Source organism: Rutidosis leptorrhynchoides, chromosome 5 (assembly GCF_046630445.1).
Source record: "Rutidosis leptorrhynchoides isolate AG116_Rl617_1_P2 chromosome 5, CSIRO_AGI_Rlap_v1, whole genome shotgun sequence".
NCBI lineage: Eukaryota > Viridiplantae > Streptophyta > Magnoliopsida > Asterales > Asteraceae > Rutidosis > Rutidosis leptorrhynchoides.
This window is the reverse complement of record NC_092337.1, coordinates 356,430,001-356,453,426: the sequence shown is the minus strand read 5'-3', so window position 1 is coordinate 356,453,426 and position 23,426 is coordinate 356,430,001. Positions and strand designations below refer to the sequence as shown.

Sequence of the window (23,426 nt, the reverse complement as noted above, 5' to 3'; positions counted from 1 at the left end):
CCCGAAGTCAAATATTCCAACTAATTGGGGACTTAAACTGTAACAAGATTTTAATACTTTGTTTAATAATTACACCAGGATGTCGACTGAGTGTAACCCAAGGTTTTAATACTTTGTTATCAATTATGCCAAGTGTCCTTGTACATAATTTCACCCCTGTTTTAATAATTCTAGTGGCTATTAATCCATTCCCGTGTCTGGTTAAATGAACGATTATTCGTACATATAAATATCCCGCCCATCGTGTCCGATTGAGTGTATATGGTTATTTATAGGGACGTCCAATTGTAAATCTTTATATTAAAATCAACAAACTATCATTTAGTTAAACAAATATAAAGCCCATTAATAGCCCATAGTCTAATTTCCACAAGTGTCGTTCTTTTGTCCAAACCCCAATTATGGTACAAAGCCCAATTATCCAATTTTAGTAATTAGCCCAACATCATGATTACTTCGTTTTAAATAAGCATAATAATAACTTAGCTACGAGACATTAAATTAAAAAGGTTGAACATAACTTACAATGATTTAAAATAGCGTAGCGTTACACGGAAAGAATTTCGACTTACACCCTTACAACATTCGCTAACATACCCTTATTATTAGGATTAAAATTAAAATTAAAATATAAATTAAAATATAAATAAATATTACGTATAGATATATTGAGAGATAGAAAAAGATGATGAAAAATGATCAAACTGCGTTGCCTTTTATAGGGATTTGAGTCCAGGTAATTTCCGCGACTCGCGCCCTTTTTGTTCTTCAAACTCCGCGAGTCGCGGAGTTTGAAATTACAGCTCACCCAGCTTTGGCTCTTTGTTTGCTGACGAATTATAAATATATTATAATATATATATTAATTTTAAGAATTAATTATATATTATATTATATTTATATACATAGTTAACTTGTAATTTTTAGTCCGTTGCGTCGAGTATTGAGAGTTGACTCTGGTCCCGGTTCCGGATTTTCGAACGTCCTTGCGAATAATTTAATATCTTGTACTTTGTGTTTTGAATCTTGTACTCTTGTAATTTCGAGACGTTTCTTATCAATAATTGGAACCTCTTTGATTGTATTTTGTACTTTTGAGCTTTTTGGTCGTTTGCGTCTTCAATTCGTCGAATCTGTCTTTTGTCTTCACCTTTTATTATTTAAACGAATATCACTTTTAAATAGAACAATTGCAACTAAAAGCTTGTCTTTCTTGAGGAATAATGCTATAAAATATATGTTCGTTTTTAGCATTATCATATATATATATATATATATATATATATATATATATATATATATATATATATATATATATATATATATATATATATTAAAACCATCGGCAAACAAGAAAACAAAATTATGTGAGCTGGATCAGAGGGCCATGTGATCGCATGGCCTGGAAGCACAATTTCCATGCGATCGCATGGGGCCAAAAGTCAGGCCAAGTGCTATAAATTGCAAAGTTTTCAGTCGAGTTTGGTACACCTTTTTCAATTCAATCTCTCACTCTCTGATATATATATATATATATATATATATATATATATATATATATATATATATATATATATATATATATATATATATATATATATATATATATATATATATATATATATAATTATATTTTAATTTTAATTTTAATCTTAATTTAAGATTAATAATAATAAGGGTATGTTAGCGAATGTTGTAAGTGTGTAAGTCTAAATTCTGTCCGTGTAACGCTACGCTATTATTAATCATTGTAAGTTATGTTCAATCTTTTTAAATTAATGTCTCGTAGCTAAGTTATTATTATGCTTATTTAAATCGAAGTAATCGTGATGTTGGGCTAAAATATTAAGACGGGGTAATTGGGCTTTGGACCATAATTGGGGTTTGGACACAAGAACTACACTTGTGGAAATTAGACTATGGGCTATTAATGATCTTTATATTTGTTTAATTGAATGATAGTTCGTTAATTTAATATAAAAATTACAATTGGACGTACCTATAAATAACCACATACACTCGATCGGACACGATGGGCGAGATATTTATAAGTACTAATAATCATTCATTTAACCTGACACGGGAATGGATTAATAGTTAATGGACTTATTAAAACAGGGGTGAATTACATACATGGAAAATTGGTGTAATTATAGTTTAAGTCCCCAATTAGTTGGAATATTTGACTTCGGATATAAGAATAATTTGACGAGGACACTCGCACTTTATATTTATGACTGATGGACTGTTATGGACAAAAACCAGATGGACATATCGAATAATCCAGGACAAAGGACAATTAACCCATGGTAATAAACTAAAATCAACACGTCAAACATCATGATTACGGAAGTTTAAATAAGCATAATTCCTTTATTTCATATTTAATTGCACTTTTAATTATCGCACTTTAATTTATTGTCATTTTAATTATCGTACTTTTTAATTATCGCAATTTTATTTATTGTCATTTTATTTATCGCACTTTAATTTATCGCACTTTAATTATTGTCATTTACTTTACGCTTTAAATTAAGTTATTTTTATTTTTAATATTTTACATTAGGTTTTAACTGCGACTTAAGTTTTAAAATCGACAAACCGGTCATTAAACGGTAAAAAACCCCCTTTTATAATAATAATAATACTACTTATATATATTTATATATTTACAAATATAGTTTTAAAAATATAGCGTTAAACTTGGCTAGCTCCCTGTGGAACGAACCGGTCTTACTAAAAACTACACTACTGTACGATTAGGTACACTGCCTATAAGTATTGTAGCAAGGTTTAGGTATATCCACTCTATAAATAAATAAATAACTTGTGTAAAATTGTATCGTATTTAATAGTATTTCCTAGTAAAAATTAATAGTATTTTGTACCCCTTCGCTTAAACATCAAGTATTTTTGGCGCCGCTGCCGGGGACGCCGAAGCGAAATGCTATAAATTTTTTTTTTATTAAGTCTTAATTTACTTTTGTAACAATAAGTTTTATATATATATATATATATATATATATATATATATATATATATATATATATATATATATATATATATATATATATATATATATATATATATATATTACTATATATTTTTACATTTTTAAAATTAAAAAGTTTGTATTTTTTTTAGTTACAAAAAATAATAGGTAGTTTTTAAAATATAAGTTTTTATATAAATATTTTATATAAATTAAAAACAGAAAAAAAAATAATAAGTAAAAGAATTCGAGCCCGGTACTGTAGCAGCCCAACATTCAGATCCGAAATTCTGCTCCATGCGACCGCATGGTATTATAACTTCAAACTCATGCGATCCATGAGTTGAAGTGACAGGTCTGAGCCGACAGAACTAGGGTTCAGTTTAATAATTATTATTATTAATTAATTAAAATTAGGGTTTAATTTAATAATAATTAGTTTTAATTTTTTAATTAAATTGTATTTTTAAGTTCTAATTAGTTTTATTAATTTATAAATTAATACTTTTATAAAATAATAATATAAAAAATTATATTTTTATAAAAATAAGTAATTTTATCATTTTTTTTCTCTTTTTATAAATTGTATATTTTTAGCGTTTAATTCGTAATTTGTATTTTTATTGTTCGTAATTAGTTTTAAACTTAGTTTTTGCCATAGTTATTTTATATTTCTAGATTTTTAGGCTTTGCCGTAAAATCCCTTAAGTGCTTTTTCTTTAGATTAAGATTTAGGCGCTTTAGAATTTTACGAAGTTACTCATCGCTTTAATATTTAATAGAATTTTAGTACTTTTTAAGTTATTGCCGTTTTGGATATAGATTTCCTTTTAAGCTTTAATACCTTTTGGCTCAACTTTTTAGATTTAGTTTTTAAACTGTTAAGTTTCGACGTTTTTCTTTCTTATTTTTATTTTTCGACCTTTTATTTTTCGACGTTTTTCGACGCGCTCTTTTTCTTTCTTATTTCTCGACGCTCTAGTTTTTAGGACATAGAATTTTCTATTTCTTCTCTAAAATTTCAAAACGAAAAATTATTTTAAGCGGTTAAATTGATAGACATCCAAAATTTTCTGGTTCGTAGTAATAGTTGGATTTGTTAGTGGCGAGTTGTGGGCTTCCGATTTAAAGGGTCCTGGCTACCTGCTGCATCTATTGGCTATTCGAAACGTGGGAAAAATCAGAAAAGTCTATTAATTTGATAACTTATATAATTTTTATCTTTATAACTAATAGGATATTCAGTGAATGCACCGAGCAAAACGTTCACCACCTTTCATACGTTCACCACCTGTAACTCGATCAAGACATCTAGCCAACATTGTCGTTGATTTTTCTTTAGAATCGTCATCTAGTCGACCAAGTACTCCAATTCAAATTTCCGATAATCCATTTTTTGAACCCGACCTCACAATTGAGAATCCGGAGGATATTCAAGGATAATTCAGAGATCCTGAACCACTAATCATTCCTCCTGAACTACAAACCGTTAAATCAGAATCCTCTAGTGATTCGTATTCAACAATTTCAATTATGGAAGTAACGGAACCTCTAAGTATGGAAGACCGAATGAGAGCCACACGTACGGGCCAAGGTCATGCCATTATTAAGCCAGACATTAATGTGCCAGATTATGAAATCAAAGGACAAATTCTACACATGGTAACTAATCAATGCCAATTTAGTGGTGCGCCGAAGGAAGATCTAAACGAACATCTTCGTACCTTTAATAGGATCTGTACTCTATTTAAAATCCGAGAAGTGGAGGATGAACAGATCTATCTCATGTTATTTCCCTGGACTTTAAAGGGAGAAGCCAAAGATTGGTTAGAATCGTTACCTGAAGGGGCGATTGATACATGGGATGTTTTAGTTGAAAAATTTCTTAAACAATTCTTTCTGGCATCTAAAGCCGTAAGACTTCAAGGAGAAATTGTTAAATTCACGCAAAAGCCAAATGAAACATTATATGAGGCATGGACAAGATTCAGAAAGTTGTTGAGAGGATGTCCTCAACACGGTTTAGACACTTATCAAATAGTACAAATATTCTACCAAGGTATCGACGTTGCTACACGAAAAGACATCGACATAGCAGCTGGTGGTTCCATTATGAAGAAAACCGCAACTGAAGCTCACAAAATTATTGATAACACAGCCTCCCACTCACATGAGTGGCATCAGGAAAAAGATATTTTTCATTCATCTAAAGTGGCTAGAGCCGATTCTAGCCATGACTTTGATTCTGTTTCCGCAAAAATAGATGCTTTCGAGAGACGAATGGAAAAGATGAATAAAGATATTCACGCAATATGAATCAGTTGTGAGCAATACGGTGGACCACATTTAACGAAAGATTGTCACATCGAGCAAACGATGGAACAACGAGAGAATGTTTCCTACATGAACCAAAGGCCGGGAAATAATTATCAAAATAATTATCAACCGCCAAGGCCGAACTTTAATCGAAATCAAAACATTCTTTACAATCCAAATGGACCAAACAATAACTCGTATAACCAACAAGGTCCGAATAGCCAACCAACTCAAAACAACACTTTCAATCAACAAAGACCTGGTTTGTATAAACCACCACAACAAACCGAAGAGAAAAAGTCAAATCTAGACGAAATGATGGCAAAGCTAATGGAATCTCAAACACAATTTATTACATCTCAAACCCAAACCAATGAGAGGTTTGATCAGTCATTAAGAACTCAACAAGCTTCCATTTTGAATCTAGAAAAACACATAGGTACTCTTGCTAGCATGATGAGTGAGAGGGAACAAGGAAAGCTACCGAGTAATACTGAAGTAAATCCTCGGAATGAGAATGTTAATATGGTCTCAACAAATTCTGAAAAACCAGCATCAGAAGATGGGAAGGTTTTAGACGTGAGTAACAATGAAGAAGTTACAACACCACCACCACCCGAGTATGTAAAGCCAGTGGTGGCACCATACAAACCACCCATCCTGTTTCTAAGAAAAGGAGTTGAGTATGAGAAAGTAATAGGTAATAAAATTTGTGATACCTCTGGAAAGAAGAAGAAGAATACGAAAGTACAAGAAATAAAAACCGTAAAGATAAACCCGGTGAAGACAGTTCCACCAAAACCTCCACCCATGGTGGGTGATCCGGGTGAATTTATTGTTCCTTGTCTACTTAGTGATTGTGTCATGTATGATGCACTAGCAGATTTAGGTGTGAGTGTGAGTGTTATGCCTCTTTTATTATATAAGAGATTAGGAGTAGGTAAGTTAAGTCCAACGGAAATGAGTGTTCGACTCTTTGATCAAACCATTAGGCACCCAGTTGGAATTGCTGATAACCTACCCGTTCAAGTAGGTAATTTAACCTTTTTAGTCGAATTTATTGTCATTGACATAGAAGAGGACCCAAACATTCCTCTAATTTTAGGTCGACCATTCTTAGCATCCACCAGGGCTTTATTTGATGTACGAGAGGGTAGAATTACACTTAGTAATGATGAAAAATCGATCACCTTTGTAAGTCAAAAGTCTAAATCTCCACCAACCAAAACCGTTGAACCAACAAAAATGATTGGTAAGACCCATGTTGTTTTACCAACTCCAACGGTAGTGCTTAACAGTAATAAAATGCCTAAGTGTGGGGAAGATGAAGTAACGCCTAATGATGACTTGATAACAAAGAACCCCTTGTTGGTACGAAATTAAATGATCCCGTTATGAACAGTTCAATGAAGAAACTTATTAAATGGATTCGCGATGCTAGAACCAAGGGGAACTATAAGTTATGTAACCGGTTAGTATCCAATCTTTCGCCTAAAGAAAAGGCAAAACTAATTGAATTTGTAGATATTACACATGAATCCGACCAATGGCTTAAAGCAAAAGTCACAGATATGCTAGCTGATTATGGTCCAAGAAAAATTGACAATGAAGTTAACCACAATTTCGACACCATAGCTACCTAAATGTGGGGAGATTCAGATGTTCTAAAAAGAAAATGCTGTCTAGAGTTAGTTGTTCTGTTCTCGTGTAGGTCCAAGAATGGAATCCGATTGGTCTTTTCCACTAGCAGACACTAAAGAACTAGTTTTCTCCCCTCATTCTGAATTTTTGTTTTGTTGGTTTTGTATGAAATTAATACGCTTTTTCAATTTAAGTTTTGTGTGAATTTAAAAACAAAATTTACTTTATTTCATTAAGTTTAAAAAATGATTTCTAAAATTCATCGTAAGTTGAAGACTAGGTCATGGAACCGAAATTGCTTTACCCGAGGGCGGGGCGAAAAATTTTGTTATCATTATTTTTAATTTTATTGATCTAAAGTATACAAAAAAAATTAAAAAACTCAAAAATCTTTGCTTTTAAAACAATCGCTTTAAAAACGACAAATTTTAAATTTTGTCGAGGGACGGACTAGGTAAACATACCGAAACTACCTAAAGTAAAAGGAAACAAAATTTTAAAAAATTATTCATTTAAATTATTTTAATATGTTGGTAGTTTATTTTATGTACAAAACAGGGTAAAACAGCGCATTTTCAAAGACTGACATTAAGTTCAGCAAAAGCTACTAATTTTGATAGGACGCAAAACATATGTAAAATTACAACAAAAGGAATGAACGATGAGGCGCGCCATCTATCATTCGACGACCTTAGTAATTACAAACTGGGTATTTTTAATCACTTTTCTACACTAATCACCCTCATGAATTTATAATTATAGTCTGATTTCATGCAAATGAGGGCATTGCATGATCTCAAGTGTGGGGAAGGGTTATAAATTCTCTCGGGTTTACACTTAGTTTAATTGCCAAATTTTGTGAAAATTTGAAAACTTTTCAACTAAATGAATTCAAAATCATGTTTATACATATTTATGAACGATAAAACTAGGTGTTAATGCCGAAATTATTGTTACCTCGAAGAGAACATAAATGGAGAAACAACCCAAAACGTTAGAATTCATTTAAAATGGAATAGAGGAGAATAAAAAGGCAAAGAAAAAAAATAAATAAAAGCTAAGTGTGGGAAGAATTTACCAAGTTATTTAAAACACATATCACATATGTTTGTACAAGATTATTACAGGTACTTTTGTTTTGGACGATTTTAATCAGTTTTACCCGATTTACTGTAATATATTTGAAAGAAAGATGGATCTACACGATGAATCAATTCCATCATTAAAAGGAAGTAAAGTCTTCCGGAAAAAGACACGCAGTTCTTAATTTAGGTCAGGAAGTTGTCGTCCAGACCAGCTGTAGGTTGACGAAAAATCTAGAAAAGTCATCTCTAAAATCAGCAGGAAATCCACGGACCTCAGCATCAAACAGGGTCGCCAAGTGGTCAGACTTATCCTAACCATGAGAGGATCTGTCTCGTAAAATGGGGAGGACACCTTGCAAATTAGCTTGATAAGACTAATGAATCAGATCTCCAGAAAGGATAATCTCCTTGAAAGATCAAAAAATCAGCTTTTAAGACTGATATTACTCAATCCTTGAGATTGGCTTTTAAAGATTGATAATTACAAACTCATGGAATTCGATGATATCTAAACTCGAGCTTGAACGAGAAAATATTTTGATAAAAATTACAAACCGATTTATTTTCTGAAAACCCATTTTTAATGCGTTCATTACCATTGAACGTAAAATCCTAGGAATTCACCTGGAATTCATTAGGTCACCTGAACCAAATCGGGTGTCAACCGTAAGAACGGTGGTTGCATAGCATGGTCGAAGACAGGACCTTGTGCCAGACCGAAAAATTATAGGGTGATCTTTACTATTTCTCCAACAAAGGATGGTAATTGCATCCGACACGTTGTAGACCATGAACATCTGCATGTCATTAGACATCGCCTTAACAGTTGCTTGTTCAACGCTTTCCTTTACAACCGGACGGTAGTTTACCGAAAGGTAATATACGGAGCAAGTATACTGGACGTGTTGCTTTCCCAATACAAGGTTAGCAAGTGGGTGACACAAAACCTCAAGTTTTGAGCTAAAATTTTTAAATCTGAAACCCACAAAAACCCACAAAAACATTTTGCAAACACCGGTGAAGGGTTATTCCGGAAAACTTATCTAGGGTAAAAGCTAGATTGAATTTTCAAAAGATCAATTGTTTTCGTAAAGATCCAATTTTCTAAAGGATCTAAATTTTCATAGTCATATGGGACTGTAAACCACAACATTACTATCATTGTTCATACCACCAAATCGAAATCACTGATGTACAAAGTGTGAAGAATAAAGAAGTGATTCTAGTATTTTTATTTCAAGACTATATTGCTTGAGGACAAGCAACGCTCAAGTGTGAGAATATTTGATAATGCTAAAAAAGAACATATATTTCATAGCATTATCCCTCAAGAAATACAAGCTTTTAGTTACAATTGTTCTATTTACAAGTGGTATTCGTTTAAATAATAAAAGGTGAAGACAAAAGACAGATTCGACGAATTGAAGACGCAAACGACCAAAAAGCTCAAAAGTACAAAGTACAATCCAAGTGGTTCAAATTATTGATGAGAAACGTCTAGAAATTACAAGAGTACAAACCGCGAAACGCAAAGTACAAGATATTAAATTGTACGCAAGGACGTTCGAAAATCCAGAACCGGGACCAGAGTCAACTCTCAACGCTCGACGCAACGGACTAAAAATTACAAGTCAACTATGCATATGAATATAATATAATATATAAATATATATATATATATATATATATATATATATATATATATATATATATATATATATATATATATATATATATATATATATATATATATATTATATATTAAAACCGTCGGCAAACAAGAAAACAAAATTATGTGAGCTGGATCAGAGGGCCATGCGATCGCATGGCCTGGAAGCACAATTTCCATGCGATCGCATGGGGCCAAAAGTCAGGCCAAGTGCTATAAATTGCAAAGTTTTTAGCCGAGTTTGGTACACCTTTTTCAATTCAATCTCTCACTCTCTGATATATATATATATATATATATATATATATATATATATATATATATATATATATATATATATATATATATATATATATATATATATATATATATATATATATATATATATATGTATATATATATATAATTATATTTTAATTTTAATCTTAATTTAAGATTAATAATAATAAGGGTATGTTAGCGAATGTTGTAAGTGTGTAAGTCGAAATTCTGTCCGTGTAACGCTACTCTATTATTAATCATTGTAAGTTATGTTCAACCTTTTTAAATTAATGTCTCGTAGCTAATTTATTATTATACTTATTTAAATCGAAATAATCGTGATGTTGGGCTAAAATATTAAGACGGGGTAATTGGGCTTTGGACCATAATTGGGGTTTGGATAAAAGAACGACACTTGTGGAAATTAGACTATGGGCTATTAATGATCTTTATATTTGTTTAATTGAATGATAGTTAGTTAATTTAATATAAAAATTACAATTGGACGTACCTATAAATAACCACATACACTCGATCGGACACGATGGGTGGGATATTTATAAGTACTAATAATCGTTCATTTAACCGGACACGGGAATAGATTAATAGTTAATGGACTTATTAAAACAGGGGTGAATTACATACAAGGAAAATTGGTGTAATTATAGTTTAAGTCCCCAATTAGTTGGAATATTTGATTTCGGATATAAGAATAATTTGACGAGGACACTCGCACTTTATATTTATGACTGATGGACTGTTATGAACAAAAACCAGATGAACATATCGAATAATCCAGGACAAAGGACAATTAACTCATGGTAATAAACTAAAATCAACACGTCAAACATCATGATTACGGAAGTTTAAATAAGCATATTTCCTTTATTTCATATTTAATTACACTTTTAATTATCGCACTTTAATTTATTATCATTTTAATTATCGTACTTTTTAATTATCGCAATTTTATTTATTGTCATTTTATTTATCGCACTTTAATTTATCGCACTTTAATTATTGTCATTTACTTTACGCTTTAAATTAAGTTATTTTTATTTTTAATATTTTACATTAGGTTTTAACTGCGACTTAAGTTTTAAAATCTACAAACCGGTCATTAAACGGTAAAAAACACCCTTTTATAATAATAATACTACTTATATATATTTATATATTTACAAATATAGTTTTAAAAATATAGCGTTAAACTTGGCTAGCTCCCTGTGGAACGAACCGGACTTACTAAAAACTACACTACTGTACGATTAGGTACACTGCCTATAAGTGTTGTAGCAAGGTTTAGGTATATCCACTCTATAAATAAATAAATAACTTGTGTAAAATTGTATCGTATTTAATAGTATTTCCTAGTAAAAATTAATAGTATTTTGTACCCCTTCGCTTAAACATCAGAGTCCCATGAGACTAAAGTCATGCAGGCGGGTGATTCGAAAGAATCTTCGCCGGCGACAACTCCGGTTGTTGCCCAACCTCCATCAGAAGGGGATATCACGAATCTGACTAGTAGTATGTACAGCCCTACATATAAGAATAATACCGCACATTTATCCTTTCCTACCCTGACGACAAATCAAACACTTCCATTGACATCGCCTTCAACAGTTGCTGCTGTTCCTATTGTTACTTTACCACCATCACCCTCGCGTTCACCAAATTTTTATGATGCTTTGGAGCAAGAATATTTCAGTCGTATGTTTTCCAGAGTCAATCTTGATGTTCTTCGACGAACTTCGCTTCAAGAAATGTTTCGCGCTAGAGTACACTATCCGCTTGCTTCCTGCTCTTCTCCTCTAAGTCCTCACTGTGATGATGAACATGACGATTTTGATCCTCAGAATAGTAATGAGGGGAAGATAGGAGTAGATGGAGAATTTCTAACGGTGAACATTTCTACTAGGGGTGGTGGTGTGAGGTCTACATCAGCTTCTCAAGCTCAACAGGTTCATACGGAATCAAAAATGGTTTCCACTCATGATAATATTGATGACAAGGAACCTGAGCAAGTCATAATTCCAATTATTCATTCAGAGGCTGAAAGTGGACCAGTAGATGAGGATTTGAACTTAAGTGATTTTTATCTTGAAGAAACAGACGATGATGGGTTTGTCGTTCTAAGTAAATTATCTGCAGTATCTTCTATTCCTGAAGATGTAGAAATTGTGGATGAAGGGAATCCTGATCCAGTAACGGAAAGTGATGACAAAGTTGATTCTACTGATGAAGATGGAGATAATCTTTATGTTAATCCAAATGATGATGACATCTTTGATCATATTGAAGAAGATAATGCTCCAACAGATGACACGACAAATCCTACTGATCATTCATCTGGCCGGAAGAAACAGATGATGAGGGAGAAGAGGTGCAAACCTGCATTCCTCCAAGTAACGTATAACCCATTCTCGAGGTAAAACTTACAAGCCCCCAAACAACCTTCCTAAACTAAGTTTTGAAGAAAGACTGACAGATTTCATGAAGGACCAAGCGGAAACAACCAGGTTAATCAAAAATTAGCTCACTCAAATGGAGACCGATCATGAAGCATCCATTTGGAGCTTGGAAGAACAACTAATCGAAATTGAGGTGGAAATTACTAAATCGCCCACTATTATCTCCGAGTCCGAGAGCGGGTCTGAAAAGGAGGATGAAGATTTTCAAATCCAAACTATTTTCACATAAATCTTTCCCGAACTAAAAGTACACACATCATGGATTCCGTATCTGGAGCATTTTAAAGAGCCAATTCGAACATCACAACTCGTGTGTCTACGATGTCTAATCCAATCACCTTTCTTTCCACCATTTACCAATCCAACTACCTCAACGCTCAAGATAAGTGATCCAACTATAGGTGAGGATGAAGCACATGGTATATATTGGGAACTTTCGGATAAAAGAAGACGATGATGAGTTCCATCCAATAAAATAGGACTCTTCGGATGATGAATATGAGGATTCTTATCGTAATTTTGAGGTGGATAAGTTGCTAGAAAACAATAGGTTGGTGGAGAGTGCTGAAATTATGAGGATAGATTTTCAGGTAGTGAAGAGCCTACTCATTTAGATCCACTTTCAGAGCTTTTGTAGGATTTTCCTAAGTTACATATTTACTCTTCTAGTAATGTAGATGAGATTGTGGTGAATGAAGAAGATGCTTTGTTAGCTGCTTTGATGGCTAATGGTTATGAGCCTACGACTGAGGAACTAGGTGAATTAAGGATAGATGTTGAGTCTCACAATATTGTGGAAAATCAGAGCAGATAAATTGTGAATCTAGAGGTTCTTGACGTTGGTATAATTGATTGCTCATATGTGAATGGACATCACAAGGTATATAATGTGGAGGAGATGGTCTATAGTGACCCATTTGATATTAGCATGACCGAGGGGGTACATCCGGGTGTACTAATTGTATTTTAAGTGTGATAAGTCTTCCAAAAGTCGGGTTGTACCAGGGTTGTATGTAAAAGAGAAAGGAGAACTCTCGAACTTCATATATTCAACATGCAATGTTAATGGTTGGTTGACATTGCTGATTCGTGGAACTTTTTCGACTGACTTTAGATACCGTCATATAATTGTGGGGGAAGTTAAACCGCATTAGGAAAATTTGTTAATGTGGGGTCAGGTCAAGCTTATGGCTCGTTAATAAATAAGAACTTGTTTTTATCTTTTTATAGTGCTACTTTTATTTGAATAAATGGGGTGACTTGGAGAGTGTTCGGATGGAATGTACAGATATTCGATTTCAACTTTCTACCACTTTTTGCCTACTACTCATTACGCCAAGGAAGTTCTCGCTACCTTTTACTTTTACCTTCTTTTATTTTATCGTTGTAATCTGATTTCGTGCAAGTGAGGACATTGCATGATCTTAACTGTGGGGGGAGCCATGAATTCTTCACTTATGTTGTAAATATTATTTTAAATTTCACATTTTAGTCTAAGTTTTCTTTCAATAATTATGCGAAATTTTAATAATTTGTTGGGAATTTCTTGAGAGATGTCAAAAAATTTGTCCGAGAATTTACTTATGATTTTAATGACAAATAAGTATCTTATGATTAACCCGTGATGAATTTTGACCTTAGTTGACTGATAGGTTCCTTGTTAATAATGAGTTTACTGAGTATTCATTGAAATTAAGAACTTGTGTAGTTTTAAATATTTAACTGTTATGGAGTTGACCTAAGTAAACGAGGAGGACTTTAGGATACGTGTTTGCCTTTTTATTTTACACCAATTTTCAGCCAGTTTATCCAGGTCGTTAGCATCCAGTATGCCTGATAGAAACAAATAGTTACCATAGAAACATTGACCTTTTTTGGAATAGCCTAATTAAACCAAATTCTCATTCCTAACCCTATTTTTGGAAGTATAAATTTTTAGTCAAACTTATGTCTTTTCATTAATCTAATATTAAGACTAATAGAACTACTCTCAACTTCGAGATCAGACTACTTGTTTAAGATAGGAAGTAAACGCCAAATATTGTGAAACTATTGCAAACTTATAGCCACTACTATATGACATAATAAACATGGACCACTTAGGCAGCAAAAGAGTCCCAATGAGGGCTAACTTAGAAAAAAATTGTCAAATGCGAAGCTATTTGCAAAGTATGAAAGCAAAATAACGGGAAAGCAAAAGAGCCCAATGAAGGCCAAAGAGGGAGTAAAGGAGTGGCAAAAGAGTCCAAAGAAAACGTACACTTTAAATGCTTAGTTAGGAAACAAAAGAGTTCAATGATGACCACACTGCATAAATATGACTAATTCTACACTATGAATCATTTGTACTCCTTGGTCTGATTCGGACAAGTTCTTATAACAATAAATAAACTTTAATAATTAGACATCTTTGTGACTTTATATTTTGCTTTCGCTTTTACACCAATTTTATATCTCGTGTCTTGACCTACCAAGTAACCCAACACGGGTGTCAACCCAAAAGTTAGTTCTCCTTTGCTACTTGGTTTTATTTTCGTATTAGTTAAAGTTTCTCCTCTATCACAAGTATATAATGAAATGATATCTATTGACTTTGTGAAAACATGATAAAAATGAAAGCATTTATAAATGTCAGTGAGATAGATTTTTGTGAAAACATGATAAAAATGAAAGCATTTATAAAGGTCAGTGAGATAGATTATTAGGATTTAAATTTTACAATCTCTTGTGAAATTCTAAAGTTGCAAGATTTTCATAGTCTTTGAAATATTATTTAGTTTACATGTGTCTTTAAGTTAATATTTGCTTGATGACATGAAAAATTCAAGTGTGGGGGATTTGATACGTTCTAAAATATACATATTTTACATCATTTATTTTGGTGTTATTTAGCATAATTTTTATGTTTATAGTCAATATTATGAACTTTTGATGCTTTATTACGTTAATGTTGATTATAGGATTATATGCGAGAAGTTGGTGCAAAGTGAGCTAAATAATGAAATTATTTTGAAGAAATTTGGAGAATTTGCGATTTGTCACAGTTTTGGCCATATCTTGATCATCCAAACTCCGTTTAAGGATATCCATCTGTCAAAACAAATGCAAGACAGAGATTTACACTAAAATGAAGAGAGCTGCCAACTTTGGTATTTGATAGCCTCCGGCTATGGCCATTAAAGCCGGCGACTGTGCACAAAAAAATCAAAAATTTGCCATTCAAGTTTTTCTTCTCCTCCAAGTCAAGCTACGACAATACATTTTATAGCCGCTGGATATGACCTATTTTTGGAAATTTCATGCTCTGGAAGTTTGCTTATTCTCCAAGTTATTGGAGCCACTAGCTATACTTATTATAGCTATCGGCTATGAAGCCGACTCACCTCAACTATAAATTAAGTCGAATTTTCCAATTATTATGCACATTTTTCGTAATACAACTTTATGTTAGGAATTATTAAGTTTTTAGGCTTAAAATTTTTGTTCTTTGTGCTTTTGGATTGAAGATTTCCATTCAAGTATTATTTTCTTTATTATTTTCGTTGCACTAAGGTACATTTTCTATTTATTTAATTTCACTTTTTAATCATGTTAGTTTTTAATTATTATTGTTTCGTTTCATCTCCAACTATGAACTAAACGCTCATAGTGGTTAATTGGACAAAAACGAGATTTTGAGATTAATAGGAGAAAGTCACCGACTATAGAGTTATAGGCGCCGACTGTGCTCCATAGAGCCGACAGCTTTGGTATCGAAATTCACAGATTCTGGTTTTTCCAGATCTGTGTAAATAGGTTTCTGTAATTCGTAATTGTCTGTTTATTGTTGCTGTAATGATTTTTATGGAATGCTTAATGTAAAAGGTGGATAGAAAGTTTAGAGTTAACACATCATTAATTCTAAATAATTTATTTACTTGATTTATTCACTTGATTTATTCACTTAGAAGATTAGCTATATCAAATAGGTGATTAAATTAACTTTTGCATGAAAATTAAGTTGAGATTATTAGTAGTAATCTATGAATGATTAATGAATACTCTTATATAGTGATAATTAATTTATTAGGCTTATTCAAAAGAACCCTAGTTTTTGTGTGTTTGTATGCCAATTGCATGAGAATCTGGTTAGATTGAATATTAGCACTTCACTAAATTTGATTTGATTAGGTGTATTAGCTTATCTATTTATGAGGCAAATTAAATATTGTCTGAGTTCTCATCACAAAACTTAGATGATATTTATTATAAAATTAGATGAATTCTATGAAATCAGAATATTAGCTTTGTATGCCCACTTAGTTGATATGTTTAACCCATCACAATTAAATAAGATTAAGTCCTAATGATTCATTGTTACGTGATAATTCGTTTTACTATTCTTAATATGAATAATAATCATCCTATAATTTTATTTTATTAATTATCAATATAAGTTGTGAATCTAAACAATCAAATTAATCTCTAATAACTCTAAAGTCTGAATAACCACTCCTTTAATTATTTTTGAATTTACTATAATCAAACTTCCATGTTTCACAAGATAGCCTTATAGAAAATTTTAGCTATAAATTATACCTTATTATCTCTTTCCTAAGAGATAATAATATAATAATATATAAAATAACTAAAATACAATTTAATATAAAAATTCAACTCTTATCCGCTCTTGTAGTCTCTTGAGACGATACCTAATTTAATAATTACTATACTATCTTGATCGGATTTTGTTGCTCGTTAGGGTGTTAAAAGTGAAAAGTAAATTGAAAAATTTAAATATAAAAATTGAATAAACTAAACACAAGCACACACTTTTACGCACGTCAATGATATTATTCTCACAAGTTCACATGCTCGCTGATGATATGTGTAAATATACACATATTATGCGCAATATTATAATAATTGAGCAAAAACAGCAAGCTGGAAAGTTGCGCAAATAACAAAATGCAAAATCGCAGTATTTCGTCAGCGCGTAAATAATTACAAAGATGGCACAAAGTACTCGTAGATTAGCGCTTATACAATGCTACGCGCAGTCATTCAAAAACTATAAATAGAAATCTTGTGTCTTCATTTAAAGGTTGTTGAACCAGTGAATTTCCAAGATATATCACGGTTCCTCTAAATGTCTCATAAGGTATAATCAAGACCGGGACTCGGTGATTGATCATTCTTAATGAATGGAAAACGATCATGAGGTCCCCTAAACTTCAAAAAAGCTTCAATCTTCAATCTCATTGCACTCGAACGAAATTCGATTAGTATAGTCGAATTTAGGCTCGATCACTCGCAGCTTAGATTACTTCATCAAACGTTTGGCTACCAAGTTTACACTCAAAGATCTTTGTGAGTTATCCTATTTTTTGTGGGTTGAGGTAATTCCTACTTCTCACTACTTACTTCTTAATTAGAGGCAGTAAATTATTGAGCTCCTGAATCGTACCCATATGCCGCATGCTAAACCTATTTTCACACCCATGGCTACCAACATCATACTAAATGGTCATGATGGTTCCCTCATATCCAACCCAACTGAATACCGAATCTTAGTGGGTAGCCTACAAAACTTAACTCTTACACGTCCCGAAAATTCTTTCACCTTCAATCAGCTATCTTAGTTAATGCACTCTTATAAGGATTTTCATTGGGCTACCTTACAAAGGCTATTGCATTATCTTAATGGTACCATTGATCATGGCATTAATATTCATTGGGATTCCCCATCACGCTCCATGCTTTATTGGATGCGGATTGGGCCAGTGACAAAGATAACTACACTTCTACCATGGGTCATATTATGTTCATTGGACACAATTCTATCTCCCGGACTTCGAACAAACAATGATTTATCTCTCAGTCATCTACAGAGGCTGAATATAAATCAGTTGCTGCGACTTCTGCTGAACTTATTTGGATCTTAAATATGCCTCGTGAAATGGGTGTGCCCCCACCTACTCCGCCACTTAACTACTGCAACAACTTGGGTGACACGCTTCTTAGTGCCAATTCGGAATTTCACTCACGTATGAAGCATCTAGCTTCATTCGGGAATATGTTCAACTTGGAACGTTACGAGTTACACATGTTTTGACTAACGATTGGCTTGCTAATTCTCTTACCAAAGTGCCTCCTCGTCCGAAGTTTGAATCATTCATGTCTAATATTGGTCTCACCTCTTAGTCGTCCATCTTGAGGGGGTGTATTATGAATAAACATTGAAGTGGTTTATATTTATTTGTTATATATTTTCCTTAATTATCTCATTTTATAGTTATCTTCATTGTTGTTGTGTACCCTATATATGTAGTAATTATTCTATTGAATAAGATTGAGAAACACTTTCATTCTATAATTTCTACTTTCTATTGTTAAAATTAAATATTATTCATATATATATAATACAGTAAATATTTATTTTGATTTATACTTATTATTTGCACCATTATTAAACAGCTGATTTATAATCTATTGTTGTTGTATTTACAAACCATCTTCTCAAGGTTCTTCGGGTAGCATTATATATGTGAGGAATCCATACTTATATCAAATAGAATTTCTGAAGGAAGAAAATAATTTCCTACTGGTATACAATTCCAGATCTGACGTGGCAAAGGAGGTACGTTTGTTGAACATATATGCTCTACATAATTCGAATTCCAAAAAAATGTTTTGGGCTGAGATTATGAACTTGATGTCATCTCTACACGGACATTTTTTCTGTCTTGGAGACTACAACATGATTCGTAGCAGGGAAGAAAGAAAAGGTACATATATATTCCAATGGATTTATTGGATCTTCATTGATAGGTGACTTACCTACTGGCGGAAGAAAATTCACTCGAATGTCACAAGACGGGAGGAAATTTAGCGAATTAGATCGGATCATGGTCCCTCTACTTCCTACTATCATTAACTATGGCCAAATATAGTGGTGAAAGCTTTGCCCCAAGGATGTTCGGATCACTGCCCTGTCATATTTGAATCTAGGTCGAATATGTCTCTAAACTTTGGGCCTAAATCGTTCAAGCTTTTCAATATATCAATGGATCACGAAGCATCCGAGCCTCGAGTTGAAGAGATATTGACCATCATCGATATCACAGGGATAGAGGATTTGGTTTTTGAGGAGAATCTCAAAAAAACTAAAAATAGCCATAAAAACATGGGCCTTCAATATTTTTAGAGATGTAGACTAAAGATAAATGTGCTACAAATGAAAATTGATTATTGGGATCTGTTAGGTGAATTGGAAACACCAAACAGTGAGGAGATAGTGAGGAGGTTAGATCTCATAAGTCTGACCTAAATAATTTTCTATAGGTGGAACACACCAAATAATCAATGCTTAAACAAAAAAGGAGGGTGCAATGGTGTTGGGAATAACGGCCTCAATAGTTCCCAACACCATCCCGATGATAAACGGTAGAGAAACTAACAACGCAATAATTAACGTGAAAACTTCGAAACCGGAAAAAATCACGAGTTCCTAATGAGATAATTTACACTATATCATAAATTATTACAATGACATAGACAGACCACTCTCTTAAACCGACTACATCCAAAGATTCGACTATACAATACTCTTAAACAAGAGAAAAATCAAGACTCAAAAATTTAAAGTGTATTAATTTTGGTTTGTGATGGAATGAAGGCTTCACCTCCTTTATATAGCCAAAATCAAACTTGGTCACCAAGTTTAACTTGGACACCAAGCACAACTTGGTCACAAAGCTCTTCTTGCTCTTCAAGTCCACCCTGCTCTCCAAGTTCACCTTGGTCCACAAGTTAACAATTTAGAACCTTCCACGCTTTAGGAATTTTGAATTGATATCTAACGAATCCTTCCTTAATTCAACATCCTCAAATCTAACTATATTTGATTTGACGATTCCTTGACGACAACTTCAAGATCCTCATCTTCATGGTGCCGACATTATCCATAGTTCTAAGGGATAATAATGCATCTGTTTGAACATTGTCTAAATTGACAATCATTGTGTCAAAGCTGACAATCATAATTCTTAATAGAGTTATCATACTCTTTCATAAAGAGTATCATCCTTAGAATATCCCATTCTAAGAATTTTGGCTCGGCACATGTTGAACAACCAACTGAAACCTTATGGTGCAACTTCTCTGTTTGGCTTTCCCAGAAGTTCTATCAGTTGCAACATCAGTTTCCACCACACAACTTTTATCAATGCCAAACCAATGCCCATGTGAAATTGTGGAACCTTTAACAAAACATCTATTTCCATGGTGGCGCGAACGCACCATGAGGATGACATGACTTTTTAGGATTCGTCATTTTTCGTAACAATAAAGACATCGTTAGCGCCTTTGGATACATTTTTGAATTCACTCTACCTAGACAATCAACACTTACATGTCCAGTCTTCCCGCACCTCCATCATACCATATTCTTCCCGGAGTATTTCTTCTTCCTTTCTGTACACACCAGTACCGTACCTTCTAATGAAGAGACACGGTTACCTTCAAACCTTTTCTCCTAATATAGAGTCTTGCTAGTAACATCTTCAAATTCAAAGTTTCCATCCCAAACATCAGAATAGGTTTCATATGTTCATAGGACGATGACAAAGATAATATTAGTCTCAAAGCTTTATCTTCATCGTCCACTTCAACTCCAATAGCCTCCAATTCCGAAACAATATTATTAAGAATGCTTAGATGATTAGAAATTTTTGTACCTCGATCCATGTATAATGTATGAATTTTCTACGTGAGATAAAAACAATTTTAGATGCCCTTGTCTTGGTATAACTGCTCCAACTTATCCCAAAGCTCCTTAGTCATTGATAACCCATGTGCATTTGCAATAACTTTCTTTGATAGACACAAACGAATCTCACTTGCCACTCTCTAATCCATATCATCTCATTCTTCTTCTTCTTCGAACTTACTGGTTTCTCCAGATTCATCACCAGAAACAAGGGTGAGTTTACCCTTCAAAGCCATGTGTAACCCGGACTGAATTAACACATCCTTGACTTGAATGCCACAAGCCAAAATTGATTTGTTTATCAAGTTTCTCTGCATTAAACCTCATTGGACTAAACTTCAACATCGTATAACCAAGACCTTCATCAAGCCCCGATTAACAAAATAAATGGTCAGGCAGAATGATATCGGCTAAAAAGTCACATTTTCATCCCGGTATTGAGGCCCAAAAACAATAAAGTTCCAAGATTTATCACCAAAATACTCTCTTTGTTGTTTAAAAGTAAAGATCAAATTATTACGAAGCCGGTGCAAAAAGATTCAAGAGAATCAGAGCTAAAACGAAGATTCTAGAGCGAAAACGGTGAAAGAAAATTACAACCCCGAAAACCAAGTTACGATCCCGGGAACAAGCAAAACGATCCAAGCAAAATAGCAAGAACAGGGGGCCATACGGCCTGTCACATCACATACCACCTGCCAGGTAAATGGCCCAAGAAAATGGCTTGCCTTTGCAAACGAGCTTGACGTACGTCCTGCCAGCCGTATGTAGGAAAAATCCACTTCTATTTAAAGGTCATTTGTCATCCATTTTTACACACACTTTAATTCTCTTCTCTCTATCTCCTTCTACAATATTAGTCATACTTTCAAGGTCTTTGACTCCATACGGGAAACCTAGTACCCGGAGAAGAACGCTGAAGATTGTATTAGGAGCGGTCTGGAGTTTGAAGTTGTCACTTTTGTATTCAGAAATTGTTTAATCTACTGGTACTTCTATCCTTTATCTTTATATAATGTCTTTCATTATTATGAATTGTGATATCGTTTCCATGATTAGCGAGTAGTTATCTTTAGTGTATCCTATGATTTAGTCAGTTATAATGCCGAAATAATGTTATGGTTTGCGTATGTTGTCGAGATGCTTTCCGATTATGCTTTAAACTCAAACGCTTTACCAACTAATAGAACGTAGTTATCGGCTCTGTTATTGGGAAGTCGCGAACCCCGATTCAGAGTACACTATCTGTGTCACCCCTTGGTAAGAGAAATCTATCGAAAACAACGTAAGTTTGACTGGGGCATAACGGTTGTAGTAAGTCCACCGAGCCTTGAATTCAGACTGAGGATTCTTTCATAGTGAAACATCTAACTAGGACCGTATTACATTGTCGGTCCTAGTGTTAGTCCCTTAATTAACAACAAGAGTATTGTAGAGGGGGGGGGGGGTGATTAAATAAAAAAGAATTACAACTATCATTGGTGGAATGATAGTTGGTTGATACAGATTTACCTAATTATAGCTATGAGGATAAACTTAAAGCTATTACACGTTTTGGACTATAAATAACAAAACCCACACTACTAGTTATTACAATAGTGGATACAAGAATTTATAGTAGTCCTATTAACAGTGTAATGGTTCTATTGTCCACTGGTACATAGGATGTCTGTACTTGTGGGGACAACTGCATCAGAGAGCGTGCTCGCCTCTTTTCTCTTTGGTAGCTATTTGCAGGAACACCCCAATTTGGTTTGGCACCAATATTCATTTAAACAAATAGAGTGCTGTGTTTCCTAGGCATTGAAAAAGTATAGCACATGCCTGCACATGCGTTAAACTCCTGCATTCCCACGTGGTCTTGTAAGGTCACTTGTCAGCCGCCAACGCGTGTCCTTTCCTGTTCAACTTTGTCTTTGACTTCTGTTGAATAGTATAATTGATGTAGACCACTCAGGAAACCACCATGCTTGTAATGGAGCATGGCTGTCTTGTGTTGTATGCTACTTACCAGGTTTACTGGCTCTTCTTATGCCGAGTCACTTGATATTCTTGAATTGCTGGGTACTCATCCTGTGTTGATTCGAAGAATACACTCTACCTTGTGCTGGTAGACTAGGCAGTATACTGAACACTTGACACATCAATATTTGCTGTCTATACATAAACAAACTTGTGCTGGCTGCACATAACATTTTAGTGCAAATAAATTACAGTTTTGTCATAATTAAATCCTTAA

General features: G+C 33.3%; 1 non-coding gene across 1 annotated transcript; it reads right to left on the bottom strand.

The window, feature by feature from the left end:
* Positions 1-4,909: 4,909 nt before the first annotated feature.
* LOC139851031 (small nucleolar RNA R71) lies at positions 4,910-5,016 on the bottom strand. The gene has a single exon (XR_011760395.1). It is a non-coding gene; the product is annotated as a small nucleolar RNA R71 (small nucleolar RNA).
* Between the last annotated feature and the right edge of the window lie 18,410 nt (positions 5,017-23,426).